This window comes from Hermetia illucens, chromosome 6, assembly GCF_905115235.1.
Source record: "Hermetia illucens chromosome 6, iHerIll2.2.curated.20191125, whole genome shotgun sequence".
Classification (NCBI taxonomy): Eukaryota; Metazoa; Arthropoda; class Insecta; order Diptera; family Stratiomyidae; genus Hermetia; species Hermetia illucens.
The window spans coordinates 14,174,430-14,188,511 of record NC_051854.1 but is presented as its reverse complement, the minus strand read 5'-3'; positions in this window follow the sequence as shown (position 1 = coordinate 14,188,511).

Genomic DNA, 14,082 nt, shown 5'->3' with positions numbered 1-14,082 from the left:
AAAAGGCCAGCCAAAACAACGGCTTCGGCTGCCTCCACATCAGGCATTTGATTGAACCAAATGGCGAAACCGATCACAACGAGCCGACCCCCCGAGTGAACGGGACCAAGTCTGAAGAAAAAGAAGGAGAAGATCATATACGAGTATGTTGTTTTTCTGAGGAATTTCTCTGTATTATTACATTGCTAAATACAAATATTATTATTTTTTTGGGTCCTTTCCTAATTAGAATTGTTTTTATAATTTCGTTAGCTTCTTGTATATCCTTATCAGGGATTTATCATCGTTATTAAAGGTGCCCCGGCCCATGTTGGTCCCTGGCTGGGGGTCTGCTTCACCAGTTCATTTTGTTCTGTCAAGGGCCTGATCTGGACGCGGTCGCGAGGTTTTCAGATAGCCACCATTCTCAATTCTCTTTAGCGTGAGATATATGACCATACCGTCGAAGACCATTTCTATTTTTTTTAACGATCGGTTCAACCCGTCGCCATTACCGCAGGATGCGGTCATTGTCTTTTATTGTCGGTTAACACTCAGAATTATAGAAGCTGCGGTGGACGAAACTGCAAAGAACACCAGTTATGGAACGCCACTTCATTCAAGTTGCGCTAAAGCGTGAAGTAATTTCATAACGCAGTTCTTCATTCGTAGATAGCATTGACCCCAATCGCTCAGTTCTAGGCACGTTACTGCTGTTGACAGTGATAGTGCCTGTATCATGGGGATCGGCCGACAAAAATTCTGTTTTATTCTGATTCAATCTGAGACCATGTTTCATCAGGCGATAATTCCATTTTTGAACAAGTTGCTTGAGATCATTTTTGCTATGAGACGCTAGAAAAATGTCATCTGCACCAAGTAGTGTATAGGACGCTGAGCGTTGAATGTCCTGTGTTATAGTATTCATAACAAGAACGAAGAGGAGTGGTGAAAGAGCGCTTCCTTGGTGAACACCAACAGGTACACGAAGCGGTTTTGATTTACCCGCCAATTTTCGGATCGTGCTAGAGCAATTTAACTCAGCGTACGAGTTCTTCTGGCATTAAGGGTTGCCGTCGAGCATACCAGATGAGTTCGTGTGCCACATGGTCTTGATCCAAAAAACCAATGTAAAGAGGGCGATGAAGCATCGGTGTTTGTCCATGAGTAACCGCGCTGCGTGTATTACGTTAGTACTTCTGCAGTTCCTGACAAATCCGGCTTGATGCATGGTTATTGGAATGATGTTGCGAATACGGTTGTCAAAAATACGTTCAAAAATCTTCATATGGGACAGTATTCGGATCTTTTTCTATATTGGAACGGTGGTGCTTTCTTACCAGTCAGATGTATGCTACCTTCCTTAATAAACCGAATGAATAATTCACTCAGCCACAGTGTTGGGTTTAATTCCTTCCTCAACTTCAGTAGCGCTACGTTACGTCTCTATGCAAGTACCTGTCAAGTTGACTTAACCCCACGGTCTTCTTAAGACACAGATTGATTTTGTGATCACAATCAGAACTCCTTTGAGACAAGCACAAAGGTACCAGTCTATGCTGAGTACATGGCTTAGTTGATTCATACTGGTCGATGCAAGTCCTACCTAAATCTCTACCAAAGTAAGAAGCCCCAAAGGTCTCTGTTCGCTTGAACATTACCGCAACTTCCATGAAACTTTCACTAAGGAACTAACCCTATAACCGAGCTGAACGCACATGAGACAGGAATTCTTTCGAGACATGTGAATTAAGGGGCTAGCCCGATCCCCATAGTATCAGTATACCCCTGAGAAGGTTTCGCGACCCAAAGCCACTTCAAATGAGTTTACTCAGACTCGGGTCTGATCGCCCTGATTAGGCTTTGAAAGATCCCCCTTCTGCATCGCGGCCAGTAAACCATAGTAAGTACAGTGTATACCGGTGCCAATACGTGGAGGTTCTTCTCGACCATTTGGTTTTGGTCCGGACGATAGGGTTGCTGCTCTGTCTTCCTCGTCGCCACCTCAGAACACCTGTGGTGTTGACAGATGGAATTGCTTTAAATGTCGGGAAGGCTTGACGAAGTGGAGGATTAACAAATTCTTCCATTGAAATTTGATCGATATATTCCCGACATTTATCCGTCGCGGTAAGCAAAGTACCTTTCGTATCATCAACGCAACTGAAGTGTTCAATATCCTGGATGCATTGGTGTCAGCTTTTGACAAGTCTGTACAGATCTCTCTCACCGTTCCGAATGCCCAGCTTATCGTAAAAATCTTTGTAATGGGCTCCTCGGGTACCAGCGATCGCTTTCTTTGCTTCAAGATTGTCATTCTTGTAAACTTATTTTCGGGAAGCTGATAGCAGAAATGTTTTTTTTCATCTGAATCAGTATCTCGGCTGATGAATCGCTTACCTAGCTTGGTTACCCTGGCGCCTGCATAGACGGCTTTGTGTATCGTGTCTTTAGCTTGGTTCAACGATTCTTCGATGTTCATAATGGTTGCTAAACGCGTAAGTGAGACCATTTCTTCTTTTTTCTCATGAAAGCGCCACCATTTAATGCTCGGCGGGCCAGTGCGTTCCTCATGCTGCTTTATCGGTGGTTTGATTTGCAAGACAGCAACCAACGGTTGATGCTGACGGCCAATGGTCTCATCGGAAAGGATGATAAAATGTCGGTGTCTTATGAGGATAAGGTCGATTTACGTTTGACTGTTTTCACTATAAAGTGTAGGAAGATGAGACAATCGTTTGATGAACCATATTTTGACAAGTACTAGGTCGTGAGTGTGTCATCGACTATACGTTCGTCACCGTTATTAGGTGTTCCGAGCCCTTTTTCCCCATGTCACCTGTAGCCGTCTGCCTTTTTATCCATATGACCGTTGAGATCGCCCGCAATAATGACGTAGTCATCATCAGGTACGTTACAGGTTTTTGCATCGATAAGTTGCCAGAAGGCATCTTTTTCCGCATAGGATGGACTTGCTTGTGGCACATATGCGGTGAAGAAGTGAATCGTGTGATTAGCTGTTGTAGCTTTCTTGTAGAGCGCAAATATTAATGCGCCTTTTCCGAAGGGCTCATGCGCTTTTTCCGAAGGGTTCATGCGAGTTCCTCGGTGTTTCCAGCGAGGGTATCAACATTTAGTGTGCAGACATGTATGCCCTTTGTTCGGACTGATTTATTTACATTCTGGCACCGTCCATGCGTGTAGAATCCTTGTCTATTTCTCGACAGAACCGGCGCCCGTTTTGAAGCGTCGGCTGAAGCGAGCGCCCTAACATTTTTCAGAGGCTTTGGATATTTCAATTTTTCTTTTTAACGACATTTAATGCGTTTTCTTTGTTGGCCAGTCGCGGGAACTGTCACCAAGAAAGATCAGCTAGGATCTACCAGAGTTGCCTCAAATCCTCCTCCTTTATTTGAGCTTGTATAAATAACATGACGGAGAGCAGGCTCTCCATCTAATATATGAGTTCAAATATAAATAGGATATTACAATCCAACTGCAATGAGAACTGTATGCAAGTAAATGGAAGGGCTATATTGACCTTTCAGCTTCCTTGGTTGCCTTAATTAGTGGTCGTTAAAAAGAGAGAACTCCCATGTCCGTCTTCACCTTCACTCGAATTGAGAGTTGAGCTCTTCTAATTAGGAAGCACCACTACGGTTATTGAGGTGGGTGTCAACCAGAGCCGAAAATAACCTGATAGTGTGAGAACCGATTTTTGGAAAAGACTCCTAGATCGTAGATAATCAGAGAGGGTATCCATGTATACGAAGATGTAGGTGAATCTCGAGATATTTTGGACTCGGCCTTCGGCTCTTCTATCCAAAATAATGGCAAAGTCAATTTTCACCTGATTTAACTTTCGATCGTATATGTAATATCTACACGAAGGAGGACAACAGTATACGTTTATTAATTCCAGATAGTGACAAGAATCGTTATCGTTAATTGCTCACACTTATCTATTTTTCGACGAAAGGTGTAATTCATGCAAGGAAAGTGCAATTAATCGAATTCAAAAGTAACAGATGTGCAGATATGAGTACTACCTAATTGCCGAGTTCAATTTACAATGATGATGATTGATGTTACGTTTGCATTTGGATTATGGAAAATGTGTGTTAACTTCCCCCCCGTGAAAAACCCATCCCACAGATTGAAATTGTAATTTGTAATCTGGATTGCAATTTCACTGGGGTGTTTTTATGTGTAACTGCGTCATTTTGGATTTCAATTAGAATGGAGCAATTAAGAATACCAGTTGTGTTATCATAACTTACTTTGCTACGGAATTTGTTATAAATTTAATGTCGGATTCCTAAGTTAGCAGTGGGAAAACAAAGAGGGGGAGGGGGGAGGGGGGAGGACGGGTCGTCATGCAAAGTAATTTTTCTCTGGGGCAAGTGAAGTTGTTGGCCATGTCCTTGCCGAAACTTCCAAGGGGATCGATGAGCACAAATTACTGAGAGCTCTTCATGACGCTATGAATTGGGGCGAACGTGATGGGCTTAAATTTCGGCACCATAGCAAATCTCGTGAATTATGGCATAGTCTGCACCATGACAAAAGTGGGTTTATTATTGCGTTAGTCAGGAAGGCATGCCAAACAAAATAGTGACTTTGCTGCTATATACTGCACTAAGGGTCTGGTGAAGGACGTTAACGGTTGACTCCTCATTGACGGCGCTGCTATACCCTTGAGTCATGGACCTTTGGTGAGAGGCTTGTCTTCATCCTACTACTACTGAAGTTTTTCGTCAAAAAAAGAACCCCTGGCGATCACTATGTGGCGGTGGAGATAGCATTTGGTACCGGAGCTATCGGGGTTGGTTTAGCTGGCGTTTCCCAGGGAGTTACACTGCATCTATACTACACTTGGCTTAAAAAGACGTATTTATTAAAATGCAAAATTTTTCCTGGTAGATTGAGAGGTTTTTAATCCTATCTTCGATACATTTTAATCATTGTAGAGCAACCACTATGTATGATTGAAGTAAGAACGCTAACCTCGAAGCAATTCTTTAAAGGGTCCCATGGGATAGAAGACACGAAGGTAAACTTTGGGGGCGCAGAGAGGATGCTCTAGTTCTCTAGATCTCTCTAGTCTAGGAAAGAGGAGACGTCTATCAGGGCCCTTTTACCTTAAGGTGGAAATCCGTTCACCTTAACACAAGTATTGCCTCACATTCACCGGCAGCCGTAATTATCACGGACCAGGGAATGCAGTTCGAATCTCTTTTCTCGGAATTTGAATAGACTACCGAGAGAAATTAAAGGTTATCCTCGCGGAGATGGTGCACAGAGAGATTCTGCGCCTCCCCGCCCACTCTGTGCTGGACATCAGAGTAGGGTTAAGCAACTCCGGCGTGCTGCATTAATTCAGAGACGTGGTTTCGAAGCTGCGGTCAACTCCACCTTCTCGACACACGGCAACGGAAGTCGACACCCCCAGGAACCTCGAGATGTTCTCACAGGTTGTTATTCGGGTGGTCGCTTCTCGGAGGCCGCTGCAACCACCATACGAAGGCCCCTTTCGACGTTCGAGGCGAGCCCAAGTGGGTCTTTTTCTTGACATTGAAACCTTTCGAGGACCCGACGGATGTTTCAAAGCGTCAGGTTCGCCAAGTAACCCTGTTGGCGGGATCACGTGGTCGGGTTGCTCCCCTGGACCTGCACGGTATTAACAGGGGGCGGAGTGATGTGGCGGCACATCCGAAGTTTTAGTTTAGTTTACTGGGGAGAACCGCAGCTCCGAGAACTCAGCCCATTGTTAACTCCATTGTACTATCCCCGTAAATCGCCTATTCAATGGCTTTCCACCTACGGCATTCTTTGGGTTTAACGAATCTGAGAACATTCCTCAAAGGTAGAGAGTGGGCAGATTCTCCATTGAACAAAACCTTACCAAGGTGTCTTCGTCTGAGATCTGAGGAAGCCGGGCAGCGAGCAGCGAGTGAGTTCGGTCTGCTGACGCTCCTGTCGGGCCATAGACACAGCTGGCGACCTGCCAGGAGGCTGGGGGCGAGAAATGTCAACGGATTGAAAAGGCTCTCAATATGATCACCGGCGCGGCAACATTCATTTTTGGGTTGAAAAATAATTAAATAGCTACGTAAAATTTTAATTTTGCCTGAAGTACATTAACAGTGAGACCCAGCTGTAATGTGGATTTAAAAAGTGTATTTTAATTAAACTTGAACGAATAAACGACAAAACAGTAAAAAACTCATATTTTATTTAAATGAAACAGTAAATATTCCAAAGTCTTAATTGCGTGCATTGCCGCTGACAGAAGAGTCTGGTATGTCCAGTGTCGGATTCAGCGGGGTTACCAGTTTATCTCCCTTCCGCTGAAGATTCCGCTTCTCTGCGTCTGATTTCTCTGGATATAACCGCACCTAGTGGTATAGCCAAGTCCATGTCCTCAATTCCCAAGGTTCGTAATTTTTCTTCTGCCCCGGCTTAGAGCCTTCCCAGGTTCACGGTGTGAGGGCAGCTTGGGTCCATTCCCACATACCGGTGTGAAACTAGCAGTGCCCACCTCACCAGCTTCCCTTTCTGCTCCTCTCGGTAAGGGTGAAGGTGAAGGTTCTGACAGGCAGGATTCAGTCTCTAGTCCCCTCCTTCTTAGTGGCTGAAGTTTCCTTCTGCCAAGCCTTCTTCTTCCGTTTGCTGGTAGATTTGGACTTTGGAGTTTCTCCCAACTTGGGAGTTACCGTGATCTCCTGCCTTCGCCGTAGGCACTAAGTGCAGGCTTTCAATTGAGTCGGAAAGCGCGATGGATTGTTTACAATCAACCTTCCTAGTGATTCGTCCTGTTCTATCAGTTTGAGATAAGGGGGCACCGCTCTGATGATAAGGGTAACTCAGGGCCGGATTTTGCCAACTTGGCGTAGACTTCAAATCATTAATTTTTTGCCATTTCCAATATCAGTACAACAATGTACAAAAGCTCAACCATGGCCCCCTACCACCATCTGCAAACTCATGACCCAAGAAAGGCGCATGCCTCCAGCAAATGAGATGAGCATCCTCCTCCCGTTTTTCGTAGCATCTTCTCCGCACGCTGTGTCTTTGACATGCTAACATCATTTGCTCTGAGTACGTCGCCAAATTAGAAACAATTAAATTAAAATGCACGTCGCGGAGTAGCTGTGTCTCCAGCGCAAATATGATTTTCGCCCGCATCACGCGCACTGTACCACCTTCGCCATGATTGCCAACGGGCATATGTACACCTGTAAATATTTGCACTCCCCCACAGTTGTAGGGTGGAAAACTCGCGACATGCCTGTGCATTCATCAACCTTATTAATAATCCAATTCGGGGAGAATCCCTGATTGAAAAACCGCTCACTTGTGGTGAGCTGTACCGCGATTTGTATTGTATTCGGGGCTCCAGATCATGTGGGTACTTCCAGCGGATCACCTTCAACTCCCCATCCCTGGCCCAGAAATAATGACGTTTACTCACTTCCATGGCCGTAGGCAATTTTATTGTATATTTCAAAGTCATCGGAGCTAATTAGATGGTATGTAATTTCGAAATAATTAACAAGGTCAATATATAAAACTGGAATATGGAAACGTGCTGGCTGAATGGGGCGATTGACGGGGTGGGACTGTAATGAAAGTCATTTGTTGCTTTGAGATTTTTAAAACGAGCCGTTCCTTGATGGGGAGGATGGGGCCAGGCGGGGGATGGGAGGCGAGAAAGAAGTCTGCTCATTTGCTTCAGTGAAAAATTAGTTAATGGTGTTCTAGATGGGAGGATAGAGACTTCCATTTCTGGTTTGGAAAAAGGATACGGGTCCCTAAGTGCTGAACTACATCTGCCGCTGATAGTGTAGTACGTGTATATGCCTGAGTGCTTAATGATTCTTCGTTTTAAACATTAAAGGAGTCAAGTTCTGCAGGACTCTGTTTAAAGATTAGGTTGAGTGTTGTATTTTCGATAGTTCGTTTCCATAGCTTTGTAGTACATCCCCCAAGGGGATTACTGTCAAGATGAGTGGTGGTTGTCCGGATGAAAAATAAGCCTGAGAGAGAAAAATGTTCTGGGGTGACTAAGCAGGGGTTCTGTTGAGCTCGCATATACATCCATAGGTGTAGCCCTGAATCAATGTAAGCTTGGCTGTCGCTGTGACACTGTATCCGCTCAAGGATAAGTATGAGTAGTAAGCTTTTCTACCTGGTTGATTTCACAGAGTGGAAAACCCCGAAAAGGATACGAAAAATCCTTGGTGTTATGTTCTCACAGTTATATGTCTTCACAGTAGCTCAACGAGAGGACGCAGGATTTAATCGATTAAATTTGCTCTTTAACTTAAAGTTAACAGAAATCCTTTTAAGGATGTGATGATACGTCTGAAATCTTCATCTCCCAAGGAAAAAGTGGCTAGCGCTCCTGTCAATGTCTAGCAAATAGCCTGCCGGAGATATAAACTCCAGGATAAATATTGTCAAAACTTATCTGAAATTGATTCTCTGAAATCTTCCTATTTCCTTTTGGGTCAGAGTTATGGCTAAGTTAGTTTTCCTTCCTTGACTACTTCATAATCTGAAGTCCGAATGCGGGTTTGACTTTCCGGTAGGGGCCAAACAGGTGAAAGGTTTAATCAAGATATGGAAATGAAAGCAACAAATTACATCTTAACTTGTGACAAGTTTGCGGGGGGTCACTCCTGGTGACTGGGGAAACTCATGAGAGTGGTAGCCTCGTGTCAGGATACATCAAAAAAGTTCACTCTTACTTTAGAGAGCGGAGGCGAAAGTTACCTGAATGGTACGAGGGATTCTCATTACAGTTGGTTTTGTGTTGGCAGTGCGCGAAATTTACTACAACGGAATATTGACGAAAGGATCAAAAGATGAAAAAGGATATGAATTGAGGGAGTGATGCGAAACGTTGGGATTCTTCGAGCGTGAAAGATTGCATGGTGAAATAGTAAGAAGGAAGTCTATGAATTATTTTCTGAACTTGTTATGAAAGGATGGGGCACAACAGGAAGCTGGGCAATGAAAAACACTTGTGCACCTTGATGGGGGCTATGCTCTACTTCATCATGCTATGACCTTGACCTGGTGACCTGGTATGATATCCAGGCTGCTTGGCATTATTCTGAGACTATATCGTAATTGTGGTCAGCCAAAGTGTTGATAATTTTATAAAGCATTTCATGCCGCTGATGAGATGGGTGAGATTTCTATAACAGGTTCTAGCTTTAATGCCAGATTAAAGCCCTACTTATGGCCTGAAATTGACGCTGCACTCTTATCGAACTTCAGCAGTACTTGATGTCTGAGTAGCAGTCGGTTTTAAGAAAAATTCAACTACTTAGCAGGTCCTTGATCAGATTCTTTTCAAGGATTCAAGAATTTGCTAAGGATTATTTGGAAGTCGGATTTCGCATGTATGCATGTACATACGAGTCCAGGGTACAACTTGAATGAAATTTGTTCCATTGGCTTTCACTTATCAGATTATCTTGCTCTTCTTTTTGGTGAAAGAAAATTAAAGCTAAAGAATTTCTAGATAAATGACGGAGGCAGAGAGTACATACTTAACATCAGACGAGCATACAGGACTTAGAAGGTTCTTATCTTATTCGGTGGATAAGTACTTGCCAAAAAGTGGTAAGAGGTTTTAATGGGGCTGCTAAGAGCAGCTGTATTGTAAGCTTTCTTTGACTTTGGTAGAGAAGACGGGGAGAGACATATACGCAGAGTAGATTTGAATTTTAATATCTGTAAAAAATTATTTCGGGATGAGTTTTTCAATAATCTACAAAGAGTTGGAAAAGTTGAAGAAGTTTTTGGGTAGACCCAGTTTTTTTATTTCAAAAAGATATATTTTTACTGATGTTAGAGAAGAGGCTGCACCTTCTCGTCTAAGTTGCTGATCTACCAAAAATGCCCTCATTGCCAGAGGTTTAACTATAATCCAATGTTGGGTAGGAGGGTATTGCACTAACTCTGCTAACTCTTTCAAGATCTACCTTTATGAGAACTATCTCAAATTTGTTGTCATTAGCTGGTGATGTACGTTCTTTTCTTTCGTTGTTGTTCTTCATCTCTACTGTAAAGCTTAGAGCGACTTTGCAACCGTAAATTCGGGGCCACTCCTTTAATAAGATACTAAATGGAAGCATGGTAGCATCAATGAGTGCTGCTATGAGACACTACCGTGATGCCATCTGCATAGCCAATAAGTGCAGTATACCTCGAAATCTTTCGCTTAGTTGGGCGGACTTCCAGGTTATGAAATAGCTACTCATAGTTAAGCGTATACACTCGGGGATATTCAATTCCTTTAGAGAGCTTATGTGTTTCCGCACAGAGTGTTAGACTGCCGCAACGATACGTCTTCGGACTAGCAGCTAAGTACTTCTGTCATCAGAGAACTAGCTTGGAACCATTTGGCTAGCCCTCCCACTTTTTCGACTTAGGGAGCCTTCAAATCAGACAATTCCTTTCACTAAAGTCTATTCAAGAAGCCTCTTGCCATTTGGTTTCTTCTCTGTTCGAGCTCAAACTTTTTCGCAACAAGAAGGACCTAAATGTAATGCGCAAATACGGCTTCATCTGTAAGCGTTCCTCGGCATCACTCTGACAACTTTGTCTGGAAAGAGCTCTCTTGTGTCTGCATAAAGCTGCTGACCAAACCCATCCAACCTTTCACAAGACAAAAAGATTTATTCAACGTCGTCCACTACTCCATTGCAGAAGACACACTCAGGAGATCGTGCTTCCCAATCTTATGCAGATAAGCTGAAAATTTCCACGTCCACATATAAGTTGGGTAAGGAAATAGTCAGTTCTGACTCAGCTGTGAAGGCAATCACCTTTCTTAAGTCTTTTCCCTTACGGCTGTAGATGGCTTTACGTTTCTTTGATCACCACCATAACCGATTCTGAGATAGTGTGATAGACAGATGACACTCGAAAAGCTCGCTGTCTCTGCAGCTGGGCAAGGCGCTTACAATACATCTCCATGCATCACTAGCATCAGCCCATACCTTCGCGACGTAGAGTAGAACAAACTGCGTTGCTCCCAGAAAAAGATGCCTCCAGGTATAGTTGCCCCTATTAGCCTTTAGCCGTTAGCCAGTACAAGGTGACTCCAATTGCAGTGTCTGACGATTTGCCTCTGTTCTGGTAAGAAACCGTAAAACCATCATCGCCTGACATTTTTTCCAATTGTAGCTTTGTCCGGCGCTCCTTTGATTAGCTCGAAACTTATTGCCAAGTCGGGCGTTAAACCAAGGTATTTAAACGTTGGTTTTGACTCTATAGCTCGGTCGATATGGGGAGAAGGGTCGAGATTCTCTTCCTGGCCAGTTTTTCTAGTGCACTCGATTACCCGTCGCATCAATACAACAAGTCTGTTTTACGGCTATTCAATAGTTCGTCCAGCAATAAATGTCACAATAGCATCTGAATTTTAGTAGATGGGTCGGCCATAGATTGGATCCCTGGGCTAGCACCGGCGTGGTCTTCATAGTTCTCTGGCCTTTTAGCGTCTTATACAACATAAAGGGGTCTTTCAGATATTACTTCAGTATCCGAAGAACCAGCATGAGACTCTAATGTGCTTAGAATTGAAGGCATCCGAGATCGGCTCTGTACCTCAGCTGGATAAACCCAATCCATGACCTTCTCAACAGCATACACCGTGCATCTCAATACTCTGAACGCGAACTGCCTTGTGAATAAGTCCCCTTTGTTGGGCCGCGCCTGCCTCGCCACCTTCCAGCGTCGAGGAAAAATGCCCTCCTTCAGGCAAGCGTAGAACGTGCCGAGCAACAAGTCTGGGTGCTACCTCTCCAAATTCGTTCATGGTGAAAAGTCGCTAGTCCTCGATGCCATCCGCGCTCGATGCCATCAACCCGTACGGGATGTCAGGGGAATAATGCCCGTCCATCTTGTAGGCAAAGCTTCGATTTCTCGGGTCAGAAGTTTACAACCGAGTATCTACAGAATCTCATTGACTAGGCACTGCTCCGTCAATTGACGAGGTTTATGACACCCTTTCCGTCGGTTAAACCCTGCGAGTTGGGGCTTAAGAACACAGTCAAAGCCTTCCCTGCGAAATTTGTGGAAGAAGGGGATGCAGGGCTATCTGCGTGCTCACTGCCGTCGCATAGATAATCGCTAAAATAATCTTGGAGCCCACCAAAGAACATCTTGAAAACTGGATTGACAGATAACAAACTGGTTTCTCTTTATCTATTTGGAGAAAGCTTTCGATAGCGTGTACAGGGAGTATGTTTGGAGTGCTCTACATAGGAGGGGCACTTCGGAGAAACCAATAGCTATTACCAGACCGACATATGATGTTGCATGCTGAACCGAGGGACAATTTCGGAGGATTTTGAGTTCGAAAACGGAGTCAGCCAGGGTTCCATCCTGCTGTTATCGGTAATATTCTTCATGCCGTCCGGAGGACGTGGAGAAAATCGATGATATCATTCTTCAAACACATCGACTATTTTGATGGCATTTGTTTGCTCTCTCATCGGGTCATGACCTTAGCCAAATGACTCTTGATTGGGAAAGAGAGGCAAGTAGAGTTGAACAAACACCAATAAAACCAAGGTTCTCGGTCTGACGGGTCATCGCACCCTCGCTACTGTATTAATGGGCAGAGCATCGAAGACGTCGATCAGGTTGTATATCTAGGAAATGTGGTTTCTGCCGACGGTGGCACCGAACTAGATGTTGCTCGACGCATTAACAGCGTTAGATTCGCTTTCGCTGCCCTGTCTAAAATCTGGAAATACAGTTATCTCAACACTAAGATCAAGTTGAGATTGTTCGGGTTGGTCCACACCGGGAAGTGGTGTTAACCACTTTGAATACGAGGTACTGGTGGTCACTTACCGAGAAGTGTTCTAGAAATCGCCACCCGTTCGAAGACGCGGAATGATGGCGTGGATGGGGTGTTAAAAACAACAAAACCCGATTCTCACTGCAGATCGGATCTTGGCATGCCAAATTCAAGAACCAAAGCACTGAAGTCGCTCCCTATCACGATTCGTTCCTACTTGCCTAAAACGATGTTCTCCAAAGAATCAAGCCTGCGTAGAAAGTCGGGGATCATCTCGTTCGGTGTTAGGTAAACGCTAAAAAACTTTATCTCTAAACACCGAATTCACACAAGGCAATCCCCTCGGCCTTGGACATGAACTCAACTGCCTTTATTGCCTCTTTTGCTGGGCTCTACGATCATTGTCGCAATTCGTGCTGTGCCCGAACTCAGCAAATTTTTCCTCCTTTGCTGTTACTTTGTCGATTTTATGAATTTTAATCTTTCTATTCTTCATGGAAATATTACCAGCGTATTGGGAGCAAGGGAGCGGACTGCAATAGCCAGGATCTGGTGTACTCTCAGAGACGAACCTCCAATCCAGTTCCCTAAGGCATGATTTACGCTTGACTGATGCCGGAACTCACGGATGGATCAGCACTCGGTCAGGGCAACCCTATCTGCTAATACCAGTTCATTGCACACTACCTGATCAAGATTTCGGAGGGGCTGACTCCTGATATATGTCACAATTACTACCCTGGTAGAGCTACGCTCACATCACCTCGTCCACGTCGGCAGAGAGCTGTCAATGGCTCCGAGGACTCCCAGTGTGCTCCGGCCTGAAGCGGTTATTCGCGGTTTGCTCTTCACTGGACGCAGATGTACTGCCAGCTAGGGTTTCGGAATTATTTACTAGGGTACCTCGGGGACGTCACTTGATATATTATGAGCGACTCGTTCAAGATCGAAAGGCCCGTTGCCTAGTTGGAGGAGTATATCAGGGATAACGATAGCGCAGTATTTGTTTGTACAGTTTTTCGCCTTATGCCTGGAATTACACCTCTGTTATGTTAGGTTCACAAATTTGATGGCATCCTTCATTTATTGAGTATAATGAAACTTTACTTACACTATAATTGTAGAATAAATCTAAAGGAGATGATGCCGGTTACATAGTACATAGGCATACATACATAGGCTTTTTAATATTATACAAACAACAATAACCTGATCTGCAGTAATAGTCGCAACGTTTTCTGAAGTATGTGATCTTACAAGTGTGAATACCGTTT